Source organism: Melospiza melodia, chromosome 9 (assembly GCF_035770615.1).
Source record: "Melospiza melodia melodia isolate bMelMel2 chromosome 9, bMelMel2.pri, whole genome shotgun sequence".
Lineage (NCBI taxonomy): Eukaryota > Metazoa > Chordata > Aves > Passeriformes > Passerellidae > Melospiza > Melospiza melodia.
In genome coordinates, this window is record NC_086202.1 from 32,026,445 (window position 1) to 32,046,934 (window position 20,490).

Sequence of the window (20,490 nt, forward strand, 5' to 3'; positions counted from 1 at the left end):
GGAGCTGCTCAAGTGACTCTGGAGCAAAGGAGGAAGGCTGGAAGCCTTTCCTGATAGTCTCCAAAATAACCAGAATCATTGAGGAGAGAGGGGAAGAAGCAAAGAGAAGCAAACTCAAAATGCTCATGGCCAAAATCCCCAGGTGGCAGCACCAGGGACCGGGTTTGTCCCCATCCCTGTGCCCAGCAGCAGCACACAGACCACTCATCCTGCCCTGGGAAGCAAAGCCACTCTCCATCCCATCCCTCCAGCCTCCAAGGGAGACAAAACCAGGGTGGAGATCTGGAATAGAACCAGCCCTGTGCTGCACAGGGCTCCTCCAACTCAACTTTCACTCTTAGATAAAGCAAAAGCAGAAGTCTCCATGCTCCATTCACATTTCTTAGTGCAATTCATACATTTCCACTCAAACACAAGGTGGGGAGGAAGGGGAGGATGAATAAATCCAATTCTGCTTAGGAAGCAGCACCAAACCCAAGGAGCTGTCTGCCAGATGGAAGCCTGGTAATTCTAATTTCTTGAGACTCCTTTTTAGCTGCATTTAGGATTGCTTGGAAATTTGCTGTGGAGTTTTCACACTGCCTCACCTTCAGTGAGTGCTGCAGGGATGGGGACACCAGGCACACAAACAGAGCCATGGAAAAGCCTTGCCAGCTCCTGCCCTGCTTGCTGTAGGACCATGAGAGGTGTCACCCATCCCAGAAGATTCTTCTGTGCTACAAGCTGGAAATCAAACAGCTTTTGTCCATCTGGAGAGAGCCATGGAAAAGGCAGGGACAGAACCATGGAAAAGCCAGGGACAGAACCATGGAGAAGCCAGGGACAGAGCCATGGAAAAGCCAGGGAAAGCCTTGCCAGCCTCCTGCCCTTGCCCTGCCTACTGTAGGACCATGAGAGGTGTCACCATGCCAGAAGATTCTTCTGTGCCACAGGCTGGAAATCAAACAGCTTTTGTCCATCTGGAGAGAGCCATGGAAAAGGCAGGGACAGAGCCATGGAAAAGGCAGGGACAGAGCCATGGAAAAGGCAGGGACAGAACCATGGAAAAGCCAGGGACAGAACCATGGAAAATCCAGAGAAAGCCTTTCCAGCCTCCTGCCCTGCCTGCTGTAGGACCATGAGAGGTGTCACCCATCCCAGAAGATTCTTCTGTGCTACAAGCTGGAAATCAAACAGCTTTTGTCCATCTGGAGAGAGCCATGGAAAAGGCAGGGATAGAGCCATGGAAAATCCAGGGAAAGCCTTGCCAGCCTCTTGCCCTTGCCCTGCTTGCTGTAGGATCATGAGAGGTGTCACCATCCCAGTTCTGCGCCACAGGCTGGAAATCAAACAGCTTTTGTCCATCTGGAGAGAGTCATGGAAAAGGCAGGGACAGAGCCATGGAAAATCCAGGGAAAGCCTTGCCAGCCTCTTGCCCTCGCCCTGCTTGCTGTAGGATCATGAGAGGTGTCACCATCCCAGAAGATTCTTCTGCGCTACAAGCTGGAAATCAAACAGCTTTTGTCCATCTGGAGAGAGCCATGGAAAATACAGGGACAGAGCCATGGAAAATACAGGGAAAGCCTTGCCAGCCTCTTGCCCTTGCCCTGCCTGCTGTAGGACCATGAGAAATGTCACCATCCCAGTTCTGCGCCACAGGCTGGAAATCAAACAGCTTTTGTCCATCTGGAGAGAGTCATGGAAAAGGCAGGGACAGAGCCATGGAAAATCCAGGGAAAGCCTTGCCAGCCTCTTGCCCTCGCCCTGCTTGCTGTAGGACCATGAGAGGTGTCACCATCCCAGAAGATTTTTCTGTGCTACAAGCTGGGAGTCAAACATGTTTTGTCTGTTTGGAGAGAGCCATGGGAAAGCCAGAGAAAGCCTTTCCAGCCTCCTGGCCTGCTTGCTGTAGGACCATGAGAGGTCTTACCCACACCAGGAAGGTTTCCATGGGTAACTGGCCATTATCTCACCAGAGCAGTCCTCCCAGCCTTATCACACTCCCTTATCTGCAGAGTTGCTGAGCCCCCAAAGCCAGCCCAGGAGGAAGCTCCACACCCTGCCTGGCCCCTCTCCCAACCATGACAGCTCTCATGGATCCCAGAGTGGTGCTCAGACACACACACATTTTTGATGAGCAAGCTGTGAATCAGCAGCATTTGCTGGGAGAACCCCGAGCTGCTCCCTCACAGCTGCAGCCTCTCCCTCTGCTCTCCCTGCAAGGACACGTCTCCTGCCACATCCACACTGATTTCTGGGCTGCTCAAAGGGCAGGAGGAGAATGCACAGTGACAGTTTGGGAACTGGCAGCTCTGCTGGCAGCAGGACTGCCTGGCAAGGTTTGATTAGAGCTCACACACAGCACTGCCCAACTCTACATTGCTGATACACTTTCCAGAAAACACAAGGGCTGTCTTCCCCAAATCAATGAGCCAAACCCCTCCCTGCCCTGAGGGACACCCTTCTGCTTGCAGAAGGTTCAGGGCCCTGTTTCCCTAAACTCAGTATCCCTGTGGAAACAGTGCAGCTCCTGGAGTTGCTAAGTGATGCTGAGCTGGGGAATATCTGCCCATAAATGACAATTCTGTGCCACAGAATCAGAATTATTTAGGCTGGAAAAGCATCCTGCCCAATGCTATTTACAGAAAGGGTGATAAAGTTCTGGAATGGCAGAACTTTATTCCTGGATGTGTTTAAAACCAGCCTGGACGTGGCACTGGGTGCCAGGGTTTAGTTGGGGTGTTGGGGCTGGGTTGGACTCGATGATCTTGGAGATCTCTTCCAACCCAGAGAGTCTGTGAACTTCTGCATCTAACATGACCATGCTCAGCTCTGGCTGTGCCACCCCTTGCTCTGACAGCAATGCTGTGGCATTTTTTTAATGCAGGAGCACCTGCTGAGAAGAAATGTAGGAGGTTTTGATGCTGTGAGCATTAAGGAGTGAAATTAGCAGCAGCCTCATTCTCTGTGTCACAGCAGAGCTCAGAACCACCAGGCAACAGGACCCAGACACCTGCAGAGCTCTGCTGCCTTATTCCCAGAAGATTCCCCATTTTCCAGCACATTGTCCCCAGCAGAGCCTGCAGCAGGCTCAGAGTGGGAGCTCCATCTCTGACTGATGCACCTGGAGATGTCACAGCCAGTGGAGAGCTGCAGGATTCTCATTAATATTCCAATCTTCCCCAGGTGAATGCCACCATCCTTACTATCCATGTGGAATTACAACCAAACCAGGATTTAGGAGAATTAAGTGGCCACATCTGAGTGCTGAGGGCCACTTTTGTAGACTTTACAGAACTCCTTGTGCTGCTCATCAGCAAAGCTTTGGAGCTGAGGATTCTCCTGTGTCTTTTACTTCCCACATCCACACAAGCAGCACTGTGGGAAAAAGAGCAAGAGCAGGCTCTTGCTTTATGTTATTATTCCATTTAACCAGCAGGGATCAGGAATGTCTGTGAGGGCTGAAGAAAGCTGCTTGGAGAAGGCACCCCCACGACTAGAGCAGCCTGGCACAGAGTATTTCCATATTTCACTGCTTTTTTTTTTTGCACCATTTCACTGAAGTGCTCTTTAAAATACTCTGGAGAAATTCAGCCTAAATAGATCACTCATATAAGTTCACAACCCAGTTTGCTTGTGGATTGAAGAAATCAAATTAATTGATTTAGAGACAACGTAAGGGATTTTGAGAGGACGTTTAGCTGATGTCTAAGATGTCATTTTAATCCTGCTCACAGTTAATTCTTTGCGTGTAGGGAGCCAGTAAAATTTGTGGTGCAGCCCTTAGACAGAAAAACATCTCCACAGGCGTGCTAATCAGGGAACTATTTTGCAAATTGTTCCTAATCTACAGTTGCTTGTCTGTGCTCTCTTCCTGCAGAGACAATAAAATCATCCAGCTAATAGCAATGTGAAAGGGAAGGAATGATCCTCATTTGGTTTAAGTAGACAGATCTGCACTAGGGAACCACTAAATAGTGCAGTGATGAACTCAGGGAGGCAGCCCAGAAACATCCCTTCCATCTTTTGGGCATGGAAAGCTGCTAGGAGACCTGCCAGCACGATGCAAACTCATTCCTAGTGTCCCAAAAAGTAAAAAAAAAAAACTTATTACTGCAATCAACAACAACATAATTATGTGAATTAGGAGGATTTGCTCATGGGATTATTTTTTTTGCTTAGTTCTTGCAGTATCATGGTGACCTGAATACACCCGACCTCTGCAGCAGGAGACTCTTTCCCTGTTTCCAAAATAATCATTTCTGTCCCCAGACCTCCTCCCCCACCTTATTGTTGCTCATCCCTCCAAAAAACACCTTCCAGGGCACATTCCTCCCCACAAACCTGGCCCCAGTGCTGCTATGACCCTTCCCACCCCTTAGGGAGCCAAGGAAATCTCAGCCCCACATGGATGCCCGGGGAGTGAGAAGTGACTTGGTACACACACTGATTGATATTTTCATCTGTCCCCAAAGGGTGAGGTGCTCAGAATTCCCCAGATTCACCCAAAAATACTTTGAAGGGAAAAGGAAAGATTGGTTAATGCTAAGAAAGCAAGTTATGGCTAGGTCAGAATACATTAATAACACAAAACACAGTGCAAGTGCTCACTGTTGAGGCCTTGTCAGGATGTGCACAGCCAGACCCAAGATAAAAATCCAGAATCTGATCATTTAGACATGTTAGGGATAGGGAATTCAGGGAATGACCAGTTATGGGCTGTAATGACATCAGAGAAGTTTCCTGTTGTCCATCATCAACAGGAACAACTCCATATTGCTTATACAGATTAATTTTACCAATCAAACTGGTGTTTGGTATCTCATGAACCATTTTCTTGTGACTGTACCTATTCTGGTTTTGCAGGAGGATGAGATGAGAGCTGAGGACTCCATGACAAGCTTGGTCTCCATGCTCCTGCTAAAGATATGGAGACAGAAATGGTTCACTGTTGCAGACATCTTTTATGAAAAATCCTTTCTTTAGGATTTTTCCTCCTGAGAAACCTCAGGAACAAAATGTAAAAATTGATTATCTGCTGCTGTGGAATGCAACAGGTGCATCTGGGATTGGCCCATGTTGGATGTTTGTAATTAATGGCCAATCACAGTCAGCTGGCTCAGACAGACAGCCCTAGCCACAAACCTTTGTTATCATTCTTTCCTATTCTATTCTTAGCTGGCCTTCAGATGAAATCTTTTCTTCTATTCTTTTAGTATAGTTTTAATGTAATATATATCATAAAATAATAAATCAGCCTTCTGAAACATGGAATCAGATCCTCGTCTCTTCCCTCATCCTGAGACCCCTGTGAACACTGTCACAGTTCACCCTGACCTGTAGATAAAGTCAGAATTCCCACTGGACTTAAACCCATCACTTCACAGCCAAAAGCCTGTCAAGCTATCCACTGATTCAGAAATGAGCCACAGCAGTTTGAATTTAACTCTTCCCACTCTGCAAGTGCCTTGAAACATCAGCACCTCAGACATATCCCACCTTCTAACAGGTAAGAGCTGAGATTCAGCCATTGCAAAGACAGAAATCACAAGAATTCCTTCAGAAAAAGAGGTCCTCAAGGATCAGATTTCCAAGATTTCGAAGTTTTTAACACCAGAACAATCCCTAGGAGGATGAGACTTCCCTCAGTGGAACAGGACGCCTGCAGAGCAGGGGTGTGATGGTCTGGGAAGGAGGAGAGAGACCAGGATGGCTCCTGGGGCTTCCCTGCAGATCCCAAATGGATCCCTGCAGATCCCAAAAGGAGGGTGGGCAGAGCACAGAGACAGAGCATTTACAGCCTGCAGAGACCACATCTCATTAGAGAATTTATGTTTTCCTCACACAACATAATCCAGCCTGTTCCTGCAATTCATATTGAAAAACCTGTTTATAGAAATTGTTCCCCAGCAAGGGTGAAAGGTCTGTGAAAGCTCCAGCTACAGGAAGTCCCTTTAAATTTAAATATTGGTACAAATAAAAAGTGTAAACACAAAGGTTTATAGCTGAATGTAATAAATAGAATATAATAATACTAATAATAACATTTAAAATATTATATTATTATATTTATATAATATATAAATAATGTATAAATAACATATATTATATTATTTATTACATAATATATAATTTATATATTATCTATAAATAATATAAAATAATACAATATATATATTTTCCATCTTATTATATTTATTATTTTATTTATTAATACATTTTCTATTTTATTATATTTATTAATATATAGATATGTTGTGTTGTTATATTTATTAATATAATAATATCCCTAGTATAATAATTATATTCTATTACATTACATTATATTACTATATAATGTATACCATATAATGTATACCATATAATGTATACCATATAATGTATACCATATAATGTATACCATATAATGTATAGTTAATAATAATAATAATAATAATAATAATAATAATAATAATAATAATAATAATAATAATAATAACAACATTGAGATAGACAGATAAATGTAGTCACAGAGCAATATGAAAGGAGCAGGGCAGCAGCCCAGACCTGCTGGCTGTTTCTCCAGCCCCAGCAGGGTTAAGAGCATTAGTGCAGACTCAGGGGAACATTTATAGCTGAATATAATAAATAGAATAATATAGATATTATAATAATATATAACATCAATAGAATAATATATAATTATATAGATAGTATAAATATAAATATAAATATAAATGTAAATATAAATATAAATATAAATATAAATATAAATATAAATATAAATATAAATATAAATATAAATATAAATATAGATATAAATATAAATATAAATATAAATATAAAATATAGACAGATAAATGTAGTCACAGAGCAATATGAAAGGAGCAGGGCACAGCCCAGAGCTGCTGGCTGTTTCTCCAGCCCCAGCAGGGTTAAGAGCATTAGTGCAGACTCAGGGGGACAGGATCCTGAGCTGGTGACTGCCTCAATGTCCCCTTTGTGAGCCACCCCAGGCACAGAGCTTGCTCCAAGGACACATGGAGCACAGCCAACTCCACAATTCCGCAAGGATGCTGTGGTTCTCCTGGGCAGGGAGGTCAGGGGATACTTTCAGGACAGCTAAAAACAACCTGCGCCATGAAGAACCCTGAGAGCTCCACTGAAATGGGAAAAAACACACCTAAACACAATGTGGCAAAATACCTCACAATGAGCCCAAGCAGCTTCCAGTAATTAAAAGATCTTCTGAGTATAAAAAATGTGCTGCTGGCGCTTAAAATTTATAAATGAGGCTTCTTTGAGCTCTTAAAATATAATTCCATATGTGGGTCTCATCTAAAGTGAGGATTTTATCAATAATTGTATTGATATCAGTCCAGGCATGCAGCTATCCCTTGTTAACCTTTGTAATTCATCAAAACTCCACCAAAGAAAGGCTGAAAAATGGGAAAAGGGAAAGTATGGCCCCCATGGAAGGAGTCAGCACAGCCAAGACCACGGATGAATTTTTTGCAGATTCCCCTTGGGGCTGCAAACACTCAATGCAAAGTCAGGGTTTTGCCTCCACTGTTACAAGCCTCAAAGTCAGTCACCCCAAGCTTTAGGGGTTTTTATTTCCTTTGTAGCCTCATAGTGCAACAGAAAACCACAAACAAGCAAAAGCGCAGAGAAGAAGCAAAAATAAACCATGACCCAAACCCAAACCCTCAAAGCTGCTCAGCCTTAGCAGTTAAATCAACATTTCAGAGCAGCTAAACTGCCCCAACCAGACCAGGCTCTGCCTGAGGCCTTGGCTGCTTTCTGCTCCAGGAGCTTCCTGGATTTAGCAACTTTTGGGGAAATTTCTCATCCAAAGAGTTGCTCAGCTTCCCTCCACTCCCTGCAACTTGATCCCACTGAAACTGTGTATTCACAACACTCTCTAGCAAGGAGTCTGACATGTCCCTAAGAGAGGAGTGTCAGTGCCACTGCCACTCCTTGGGATTCCAGTCCCTGCCTCATCCCACCTTTCCCAATCACAAGAATGCAAAAAAATCATTTTTTCTGGCCATGTAGCTATGTTTAAATTACTGCCTAACAAGCTGGGAGGGTTTGCTCTCTCACAGACAGCAGGTTGGGGAAAAACTCTTCCACCGTGCAAGTAGGAGAGACTTAGGAAGTTCTTTACTGTAAATCAGCAAATACCAGAAATGTGCTTCTCCTCTGGAAGCAAAGCAGATTTTAGCTCACTAGGTTCCTCCATGATTTCTAAGATGCCACATTATGGTTTTCCAGCACATTTCTAGCTGCTCCTAATTACTTACCCAGCAATATCCAGTGGAAATTTGGTGGAGAAAAGCTGACTGCAAACTGTTTTATAAAACAAAAAAATAATCTGGTTATGGACGCCAGTAATTTTTCATACAATAAATGGCTTGGAATGTGATATGCCAATCCAAATGAACATTTAAATCTGACATGCTGCCCCACTCCATCCCACTCCTGGCCATCAGCTCTGTTTGAGGTCCTTGTTCCCACTGCACTTTTCCCCATGGCTGCATTCCACTCCAAGGGTAAAGGTTGCCTGTAAGCACTTTGAACAGTATATGAAAAGCTTTGTTTATCCAAAAATATTTTAGCTCTGAGAAACATTAAAGCAAGATGTAGATTGCAGCATTTGCACAGCAAAGAACTGCAACTCCTACAGATAGAGCCAGAAACTTTTTTTTTTTTTTCCTTAAGGCTTTCCAGCTATGAAGGATTATTTTGTTAAAGCAAAGCCACAAACAAAAAGTGTCATCTTTTAGTAATGGGCTGCAAAGGGTTGTCACAGCAAGGCTGTAATTTCTGTCTTGCTCACTTGTTCGGAGCAGATAATTGATCAAACAGCAGGAAAAACCTGAGGGTGCAGCAGCGAAACCCAAAACTTATGGGGTCTTCCCCAGTAAGACGCTCTAGAGAACCACTATGAAAATAAAGGGAATTTCCCTGCAGCCTGGCCCACAATTTCCCTTACAGGAGTGAAATCCAGCCAGCCTAAAGCCCTAAAACACTCATAGCCACCTTAAAACACAGCTTTGCCCCAAGCACTCAGCAAGGCTGCTGTTTAAAACAAGAGGAACCAAGCACAGTGGTCACCAGAGACATCAAACAACAATCACAATTCAGCTGATCCCAGTTATCCCAGGACTGCAGGACAGGAATATTTAGAATGTCATTGCCTAAAAGCAGCTCGTTTTCCAGCTCAAAGCTCTTCTCATTTGCAGCAGACACAATCCCTGTTTCAGCAGAGGAAATTAAATGTGCTGGACCCTGTTGCTCATCCTGCTGAGCCTGGGGAATTCTTTGGGAGAGGAAGGGGACATTTATCTCCCACCCCACTGGTTCTGGAGCAGTTATCAATTAGTGCATTTTCCTGGGCTGAATCCTTATCTCTCTCTACAGGCTCACCACCCAGAGCTCCAGATCCATGTTTTTCTTGGGATATGGTTTGGTTGTTTTCCTCCTGCCAGGGAATTCCCAACCAGCAGCTGGTTCTGCACCAGCTCCTTACATCCATTAACTGCCTAATTAATTAATGGACTTACTTCTTTCTGCTGCAACAGTAGAATTAACCAAGTGTAAACACAAAAAAACCCCACACAGACCTTCACTTACTCCGGCTGTCTTCCAAGCTGGAATTTGCCTGGTGTGATTTTAAACCAGACTTTATTTCCCTTTTTTTTTTTCCTTACACCTGAGAGAAAAGTAGACACACCAGGCATGCAAAGTGCCAAAATTAGCTGGTTTGCCTAAATGCAACACACCAACCCAGCTGCAGCACTTCCTGAGGTACAGACTACACAATCAGCAAGTCACACGAGATCCTCAGTGCTTAGTTTAAGAGAAAAAAGGAGGGGAAAGAACTGTTTTACACCTCTGAGAGCACTGGAGGGGCAGAAAGGCAGGCTTGTAATTCACCAAAAGGCTCATTCAGCACCACCATCACCTGTAAAAAGGGGATCCCTCTCCCTCTTTGTCCAAAGACACTTTCCAAAGCTGTGGAAAGTAATTCTGAGCCACACAGAAGCCATGAGGCAAGAGGCACCATGTCACAGACAACTTTTATGGAAAATCCTTTCCTTAGGATTTTTCCTCCTGAGAAGCTGAGAGGCCTCAGGAACAAAATGTAAACATTGATTATCTGCTGCTGTGGAATGCAACAGGTGCATCTGTGATTTTTCTCATAGAGTTGTTTCTAATTAATGGCCAATCACAGTCAGCTGGCTTGGGCTCTCTGTCCAAGATAGAAACTTTTGTTATCATTCTTTCTTTTTCTATTCTTAGCCAGCCTTCTGATGAAATCCTTTCTTCTATTCTTTTAGTATAGTTTTAATGTAATATATATAATAAAACAATAAATCAAGCCTTCAGAAACATGGTGTTAGATGCTCATCTCTTCCCTGATCCAAGAACCCCTGTGAACACGGTCACAGCTGGGACAGCTGCCAGCTCAAACAGAGATTTCTGTCCTTGCTTGCAAAGCACAAAGAGCAACAGGCAGAGCTGCCCTGGACCCAGAATTTAATGTCAACACTAAAGCAGACAAGCTGGAATACAGAAGTGACCTTCAGGCCTCACTGTGCACTCCATTTCTTCTCCAAACAGCAGTGGAGTGACACAGCTGTCCCAATGAAGCCACCAGCGTGGCACAGGCAGAGCAAACCCAGCACAGTGCCCTTCTGTGGGGACAGAGCAGCCCATGGCCACCTCACCTCACCTGAGACCTCTCCAAACCACTGCACGGCAAATAAATCTGTCCCTTCCCTTTCAGAGATCTACAAGGGTTATCCTCACCTCAGGGAAACTCTAACAACATTTTTGCCTTGTCTAAATCCTGGGGTTTTTTTTCAATTTGGGGTGTGGATTAAGAGCAGGCCAGAGAGCAGAGCTCGGTCCCAGCTGGGTGGTGACAGCCTGCACTGCTCAGCCCCAGCAGAAAACCTCTCAGCACAGAGAGTGTGTGTGTACACAGCAATAAAACCTGAAATCACTGATGCTGTCTCATTTCCCACTCCTCTGCACAACACTATTTATTTTTAGGTCATAACTCCTGATGCAGGATGGAAAGAAGGGCACAACAGCTGCAAGCAAACCAAAAATAAGCCGTTTCCACTTGATGTTTTGCTAAAACAGCTACACCTTCACCTCACACTGAGTATTTCTGGAGCCAGGATTTGTCCTGGCACATGGATGTCACCTTCTCATGTGGCTTCCCAGCAGGCACAGAGCCGGTCACCATCCCAACAGCTGTGCCAGGGGAGGGTCAGGCAGGACATCAGTGCAGGGAGCTGCAGTATGGGTAAATGAAGGTGGTATAAAATGTAATCTTATCCCCTAAAGAGCTGCAGCTGAGCCAATTAAAGATTAGGAGCAGGCCTGATGTTAACAGGCCACAGCTGCAGCCAATAAGAACAGTGATATAAAAGAGTGGATTGGTGGGAACTGCAGTCAGTGCTTATGGGAAACATCAAGGAGGCACAAAACTCTGGCAATATGGAATCCTTGCACTACAATGATAATAGAACTGTTGATCTATAAGACAACAAGTGGTGGCCCCCGACATGATTCAGGTCTAAACTATATTGCCATGTGGATTCGGAGAAAACGCATTTGAATACTAAACTATTGGCAAAATCTATCAATTACAGCTATTAATGTTTGTTAAAGTACTTTGTAAACTGAGAAAAGCTATAAAACTGCACTAACATTTTAAATATATACGTATCTGTACAATAATACGTTGTTTGAACATTTGGGTAACTCTTAGTTCTAAATGAAATGCATAAATGTGTAATAATGGTAATTTATTTGAATAGGTCCTTCTAGAAATGCTGTAACTTTAATTAGAAGAAAAAGGGGGAATTTTAGGGGGATACAGTATGGGTAAATGAAAGTGGTATAGAATGTAATCTTATCCCCTAAAGAGTTGCAGCTGCACCAATTACTGAAGATTAGGAGCAAGGCTGATAACAGGCCACAGCTGTAGCCAATAAGAACAGTGGTATAAAAGAGTGGATTGGTGGGAACTGGAGTCAGATGGTTACTGCAAGGACCAGGAAGAGTCAGTGCTTAGAGGAGCTGCCTGTGAGAAACATCGAGGAGGTATGAAGCTCTGGTGATATGGAATCCTTGCACTATAATGATAACAGAACTCTTAATATAGAAGACAACACACCAGGAGGAGTTTCTTCCTGGAAAGGGTGAGCAGGGAGGTCACTCAGTGCTGGTGACAAGGTGGGGATGGGGTACGGCTTGGACTCCATGGTCTGGGAGGTGTTTTCCAACCTAAATGCATCTGGGAGCTTTGTGAGCTACAGCAAATTCTGCTTTTTCTTTTTTTTTTTTTTTTTGTCTCTTGCTTCACAGGGAAAGAACAGGATTGAACAAGCTGGGTCAGGTGTGGGGGAGGAATATTGAGCAGGTGACTCCTGAGCAGGGAAATGTCTGCTGTGAGGAGCCAGAAGTGAGTGAAACTCCTTTCCAAGCCGCCAAACCCAACACACCACATCAGAGCAAGAGCTGACAGGGAGACTTGGGCAGCAAATCCTGCACAAGGCAGGAAAACAGAGCTGAAGAAAAATCAGCAAACTGATTTTTGCCCTGCCCATCAGCAAGCACAGCTCCTCCTGGAGCATCTCTCCTGCTGGAGAGCCTCAGGCAGCCAGCAAGCAAGGGATGCACACCCAGAAATGCTTCAGCAGCCTGAAGCTCTGCTGCAGCTCCTTCCTCCCCTCTCTCACAGCTTTTCATTTCTTAAATGTATCAAGCACATCTCACAAGCCTCTCACAGCCACTTAAAGCCAGGGGTTAAGTGCAGCTCAAGTGAGGCAGCATTTCTGCTCTTACACTCCAATTGTCTCACGTGTTGCTTTTCCTGTTGGTGGCACAGGCAGCAGAGGCAAGCAGGAGGAGCTGGAAGGCAGCAAGTGCAGGTACAGGCACAGAAAACAATTCCAGAGTGGCTCTGCACAGGTTGGGAGAGCTTTATTCTCCCAAATCCTACAAACAGAGCCTGTTCCAGGGGTGTCCAGAGGCAGGGGATGTGCTGTGCATGGGCTGGGGTGCTTTATTCTCCCAAATCCCACAAACTGAGCCTGTTCCCTGGCTGTCCAGAAGCAGGAGATGTGCTCTCCATGTACTGGGAGTGTTTTACTCTCCCCAGTCCCACAGAAAGAGCCTGGTCCTTGAGAGTCCAGAGGCAGGGGATGTGCTCTCCAGGTGCTTGAAGGGCTTTATTCTCCCAAATCCCACAAACAGAGCCTGTTCCCTGAGTGTCCAGAAGCAGGGGATGTGCTCTGCATGGGCTGGGAGTGCTTTATTCTCCCAAATCCCACAAACTGAGCCTGGTCCCTCAGTGTCCAGAGGCAGGGGATGTGCTTTCCAGTTACTGGGATGGCTCTATTCTCCCAAATCCTACAAACAGAGCCTGTTCCCTGCAAACAGAGCCTGTTCCCAGGCTGTCCAGAGGCAGGGAATGTGCTCTCCATGTACTAGGAGTGCTTTATTCTCCAAATCCCACAAACTGAGCCTGATCCCTGAGTGTCCAGAGGCAGGGAATGTGCTCTCCATGTACTAGGAGTGCTTTATTCTCCAAATCCCACAGACAGAGCCTGTTACCTGAGTGTCCAGAGGCAGGGGATGTGCTCTGCAGGTGCTTTATTCTCCCAAATCCCACAACCAGAGCCTGTTCCCTGGCTGTCCACAGACAGAGGGTGTGCTTTTCATGGGCTGGAAGTGCTTTATTCTCCCAAATCCCACAAACAGCCTGTTCCCTGAGTATCCAGAGGCAGGGGATGTGCTCTCCAGGTGCTTGAAGGGCTTTATTCTCTCAAATCCCACAAACAGAGCCTGTTCCCTGAGTGTCCAGGGGCAGGGGATGTCCCCTCCATGTACTAGGATTGTTTTATTCTCCACAAATCCCACAAACTGAGCCTGTTCCCTACAAACAGAGCCTGTTCCCAGGCTGTCCAGAGGCTGAGGATGTGCTCTCCATGTGCTGGGAGTGCTTTATTCTCCCAAATCCCACAAAGAAAGCCTGTTCCCTGAGTGTCCAGAGGCAGGAGATGTGCTCTCCATGTGCTGGGAGTGCTTCATTCTCCCAAATCCCACAAACTGAGCCTGTTCCCTGAGTGTCCAGAGGCTGAGGATGTGCTCTCCATGTACTAGGAGTGCTTCATTCTCCCAAATCCCACAAACAGCCTGTTCCCTGGCTGTCCAGAGGCAGGGGATGTGCTCTCCATGTGTTGGGGTGCTTTATTCTCCCAAATCCCACAAACTGACCTGTTCCCTGGCTGCCCAGAGGCATGGGATGTGTCTTCCTGTGCTGGGAGTGTTTTATTCTCCCAAATCTCATAAACAGAGCCTGTTCCCTGAGTGTCCAGAGCAGGGAATGTGCTCTCCAGGAGCGTTATTTTCCCAAACCCTACAAACACAGCCTGTTCCCTGGGTGTCCAGAGGCTGGGGATGTGCTCTCCAGGTGCTGGCAGTGCTTTATTCCCTCATGGCAGGTGAGCAGCAAAGCTCCTGCCAGGACATCACACCCAGGGAGGGACCACAGGCCTCAAACTCCCAGCAAGGCTTTGCCCCACACATCAAATTCAGCAGGAACATCTCTCTCCTGACACTGTTTGAGTCTCCTGGGTAAAGAGATTCTTCTGGCCACTGCAAAGAAAGCACAAATGAGCCACCTGCACACAAGGAATCCAAGCTGGGTTTGCACTTGATTCATTACAAGATGACGCCTGTGCCAATCAGCTGTGTGTTTAATTAGTAAAAAGCAGCTGTAAGAGCAGCAATCGCTCTGTGCTAACCATCCACACCTCCCCAGACTGATGGAAAAAACCTCCAAACCTCAGGAAGAGATTTTAAACAGGCTTGACACCAACATTAACAAGTTGCTGGAGTTGAGAGGTCATTCCTGGGGAAGAACAGCACAATGTGTCCATAAATAAACTAACTCGACAAAACAAGTACAGCTGAGCCCTAAGGAAGCAAAATAAATTAAACAAATTGAAACTTCCAGCTACACAAGTTATGTCAACTTTCAGAGGTTCCCATAGATTGCAGCAGAAATTTGTTTCATGTGAAAAAAACCTTTTCAGAGGTTTTTTACCCTCTGTCCTGACCTCAAAGGCATCAACTTGGAGAAGGAATTTAACTTGGAAAAGGTATTTTCTGCACAACACACCCCTGCCAGGCTGCAGTAATTCCTTTTTAATCTTGCTTCTTTCAGGCATTGCTGCAATAATCCTCCTGTGCAGGTAAACAAATGGTAAGGGATGGAATTTCCCAGGATTTAATGGGTGTACAGGTAGAAATTCCATATAAAAAGAAATATATCCTTTCAGAAATATATCCAGGAGAGCACTCTGTTAGCTAAGGCTCTGCCTTCCTCATGGAAAAATCCCTTTGGGACAGGCAAACCTGGCCATGCACTCTCAGCATGAGATCTGGCACCTGGCAGGGGCACTTGGCTGGAATTCCTCAGCTTTTCCTGGAATTCCACAGCTTTTCCTGGAATTCCTCAGCTTTTCCTGGAATTCCTCAGCTTTTCCTGGAATTCCTCAGCTTTTCCTGGAATTCCACAGCTTTCCCTGGAATTCCCCCCATACCCCCAGCATCAACAGCTGCAATCAGTGAACACACACTTTCATTTTGAGCAGAATCAGATTGTGATTTAACTCTGACCCCTTCGGTCCCATCCATCCCACCCCAAAGTTTTCACACTTGGTTTTGGTATTTCAGCAGGAGCTGCCTTCCCCTTTTTTCTCCTGAAAGTTTCTGTGGTAAATTTTGACACTCAGTTACCAAACTGTGGCTTTTGAAAGAATCACAAGTTCCCCAAAGAAACCAAAATACTGGATTGGAATGGAGGGGAGGGAATTCCCTGCTGTGGTTTGCTCCTGTTAAAACACCCCGCTGGGAGGCTGAAGGCTGCACCTGCACAGATGTGAGGGATTAATTAATAATATCTTCCAAACAAGTTTGTGAACAAGGAAAATAGAACTGGTTTTTGCACTACTTCCCTTTTTGAGAGGCCATTTCCTGCAAAGCATCCTTTACTCAAGTTTTCCATCAGCTTTGTAAATGCCAAACAGCCTCTTCCAGCTTCAACATTCATCAGATGATTTATGAAAGGTGCAAAAGCAGGAAAAAATGAGCTCCACAAATTTGCAAATTTGACCTGAACAAAGCAACAGATTTTTGCTAAAAATTATGAGAAAATAAGGTGGAAAATTGAGCTAAATCTTCCATAAAATGGGAAAGTGCTGCAGACAAATCCTGTGCTCAGGAGCAAGGAGTCACTATTAGCAGAAAAGAGCTTCCCTGGAATGCAGAGATGCCTTGCTCAAAAGGGATAACAGGAACACAACAGCAAGAGGAGCACTGCAAAAAACCACCAAAGTCACCACAATAACCAAACCCATTTAAAAATGGCTGCTTGTCCCCATTTCTGTGGGGATTGACTGTCTGCTTTCAGTTCCCAATGCAAGCAAGAAATTCAAGCTCCCTCATCCTCAGAAATACCAGCAGAACAAGATATCCCATTTCTCAGCTAAAGAAACTTTTCTGTTGCAGATGTGACGAGCCAGCTGGCCTCATATCTGGCAAAATGCAGTTTCTGGATCCACCTCTGCAAAACTGGACACACCTCAGCATCAGGAATCTGTTCCATCCCTCTAAGAGCCATCTGCAATATCTTGGGGCTCTGGCCAAACAATTAATTCCTCCTAATTGCTGGAATGGGACCACCCTTAACTGGAATTGCAGCCAGCTCTCCCTCCCTGCCCTGCCCTGCCCTTGGGGGGATGCTGAGCCCTGACTCCAGCTTCAGGCACTGTGCTGGGAAAAGCAGCTTGGAGATGGGATCCTGGAGGGGAACATGCAGGGGACGTCCTGCAGGACAAGCAGGACCTGGCACAGGGATCCCTTGGAAATGGGATCCTGGGGGTGAACATACAGGGGATGTCCTGCAGGACAAGCAGGACCTGGCACAGTGACACCTGGGACCTGGGAGGGAGCAGCACTTGGAAATGGGATCCTAGCTGCACTTCTGGGGGTGAACATGCAGGGGGATGTCCTGCAGGACAAGCAGGAACTGACACAGTGACACCTGGAACCTCTTGGAAATGGGATTCTGGAGGGGAACATGCAGGAGATGTCCTGCAGGACAGGCAGGACCTGGCACCAAGCAGCCCTTGGAAATGGGATTCTGGAGGGGAACATGCAGGAGATGTCCTGTAGGACAGGCAGGACTGGCACAGGGACACTGGGACCCCTTGGAAATGGGATTCTGGAGGGGAACATGCAGATGTCCTGCAGGACAGGCAGGACTGGCACAGGGACACTGGGACCTGGCAGCAGCAGCACTGGGATGTCTCCAGCTCCATCCTGGCTCCCCACAGGAGCTTGGGGAGAGGGCAGACACATTCCCTGACAGCCTGCAGGGGGAGGATCCTCCCTCCTCTGCCCTGCAGCTCTGCTCGGTGCTCTGGGTCTTAAACAAAGGGAAGGAAGTGTGGCAGAGCATCCTCCCTGCCCCCACAACCCACACTTGGAGAGGTGTCCCAATACCCACAATCCTGAACTCTGAGGAGTGTTCCAATCCCCTCCAACCCCACACTTGGAGAGGTGTCCCAATCCCCACAATCCTGAACCCTGAGGAGTGTTCCAATTCCCACAATCCTAAACTCTGAGGAGTGTTCCAATCTCCCCCAACCCCACACTTGGAGAGGTGTCCCAATCCCCACAATCCTAAACTTTGAGGGGTGTCCCAATGCCCACAAACCACTTTGAAGAGGTGTCCCAGTCCCCACAATTCCACACTTGGAGGGGTATTCCAGTCACCACAGTCCTAAACTTTGAGGGGTGTCCCTGTCCCCACAATCCTGAACTTTGAGGAGTGTCCCAATTCCCACAACCCACTTGGAAAGGGTGTCCCAGTCCCCACAATCCTAAATTTTGAGAGTGTCCCAATCCCCACAACCCCACACCTGGAGGGGTGTCCCTGTCCCCACAATCCTAAACTTGGAGGGGTGTTCCAATCCCCTCAATCCCAAACTTGGAGGGGTATCCCAATTCCCCCAATACATTTGGAGGGATGTCCCTGTACCCCACAACCCACACTTGGAGAGGTGTCCTAATCCTCACAATCCTAAACTTGGAGGGGTATCCCAATTCCCCCAATACATTTGGAGGGATGTCCCTGTACCCCACAACCCACACTTGGAGAGGTGTCCTAATCCTCACAATCCTAAACTTGGAGGGAGGTCCCAATTCCCACAATCCTGAATTTTGAGGGGTATCCCAATTCCCACAACTCACTTGGAAGGGGTGCCCCAGTCCCCACAATCCTGAATTTTGAGGGGTATCCCAATCCCCACAATCCTAAACTCTGAGGGTGTCCCTGTCCCCCAGAATCCTAAACTTTGAGGGGTGTCCCAGTTTCCCTGGAAGAGTGTCCCAATCCCCATATTCCTGCACTTGGAAGGATGTGCCAATCCTGCATTTTGAGGGGTGTCCCAATGCCCACGGTCCTGCACTTGGAAATTTGCTCAACAAACTGACAGGGGAAGGGATGAAAAACAACTTGGTGACACAACCCAGCTGCAGAAAGGGGAGCTGAAGTCCCAAAAGCAGCAGAAGATTCTGCCCTCGTCAAATACAGACACAGGATTTAAGATGGACTGACACACCTTGCAAAAGCAGTTTAATTAAGGGAAAAATAAAATATCCTCCATAAGCTGTGGTACAAAAGAAAAATCAACACAGCCCCTAAATTTCTGACGCTGACCTTACCAAGCCAGGCTTTCTTTCCTTCTTCAGCACATTAAAAATCCAATTTATGCTCCAATGACTGAATCACCACTTGTTACAAACCATCTACATCACTTTCATCCCCTCCCTGAAGTTTCTAGGAAATTCACTGCATCTGCACATGACAGGAGAGTCCAAGTCTGACCAACATTCCTGCATGCTGAGCACAGGGAGCAGCACACACTGACAGGGGGCTGACCTGCCAAAGGCAGCTGCTGTGAAATGCCCAATTCCCCTGCCCCCAAAAACCCCAAATGCAGCACAGGGGCCCCAAAGCAGGGCAGGACTTGGGGCTCACAGGACAGGACAGGGTCTGTGGAGGTGGGAGGGGACACCAGGAGGTGGGGATGGACACCAGGGAGGTGGGAATGGACAGAGGGAGGTGGGAATGGACACCGGGATATGGCAGTGGGCACTAGGACATGGGAGTGGACACCAGGACATGGGAGTGGACATGAGGAGGTGGCAGTGGGCACCAGGACATGGGAATGGACACCAGAAGGTGGGAATGGACAGGGGGAGGTGGGAATGGACACCAGGATATGGCAGTGGGCACCAGGAGGTGGGAATAGACACAAGGAGGTGGCAGTGGGCACCAGGACATGGGAGTGGACATGAGGAGGTGGCAGTGGGCACCAGGAGGTGGGAATGGACAGCAGGATATGGCAGTGGGCATCAGGAGGTGGGAATGCACACAAGGAGGTGGAGATGGACACCAGGACATGGCAATGGACACCAGGACATGGAAGTGGACATGAGGAGGTGGCAGTGGGCACCAGAAGGTGGGAATGGACAGCAGGAGGTGGCAGTGGGCACCAGGACATGGCATTGGACACCAGGACACGGGAGTGGGCATGAGGAGGTGGCAGTGGGCACCAGGACATGAGAATGGACAGCAGGAGGTGGCAGTGGACACCAGGACATGGGAATGGACACCAGGAGGTGGGAATGGACCCGAGGAGGTGGCAGTGGGCACCAGATCATGGGAATGGACACCAGAAGGTGGGAATGGACAGGGGGAGGTGGGAATGGACACCAGGATATGGCAGTGGGCACTAGGACATGGGAATGGACATGAGGAGGTGGCAGTGGACACCGGGATATGGGAATGGACACCAGGAGGTGGCAGTGGACACCGGGATATGGGAATGGACACCAGGAGGTGGCAGTGGGCACCAGGAGGTGGGAATGGACACAAGGAGGTGGAGATGGATACCAGGACATGGGAATGGACACAAGGAAGTGGCAGTGGGCACCAGGAGGTGGGAATGGACACCAGGACATGGGAATGGACACGAGGAGGTGGCAGTGGACACAAGGAGGTGGCAGTGGGCACCAGGACATGGGAATGGACACCAGGAGGTGGCAGTGGGCACCAGGAGGTGGGAATAGTCAGGGGGAGGTGGGAATGGACACAAGGAGGTGGCAGTGGACACCAAGAGGTGGGAATGGACAGGGGGAGATGGGAATGGACACCAGGACATGGGAGTGGACATGAGGAGGTGGCAGTGGGCACCAGGAAGTGGGAATGGAGAGCAGGAGGTGGCAGTGGGCACCAGGACATGGCAGTGGACACCAGGACATGGCAGTGGACACCAGAAGGTGGGAACGGACAGGGGGAGGTGGGAGTGGACACAAGGAGGTGGCAGTGGACACCAGGTCATGGGAATGGACACGAGGAGGTGGCAGTGG

General features: G+C 47.1%; 1 protein-coding gene across 1 annotated transcript in view; it reads right to left on the reverse strand.

Moving 5' to 3' along the window:
• The window catches only part of SGMS1 (sphingomyelin synthase 1), a 101,904-nt gene that overhangs the window by 70,456 nt on the left and 10,958 nt on the right, over positions 1-20,490 (reverse strand). The gene's annotated exons all lie outside the window — the stretch shown is intronic.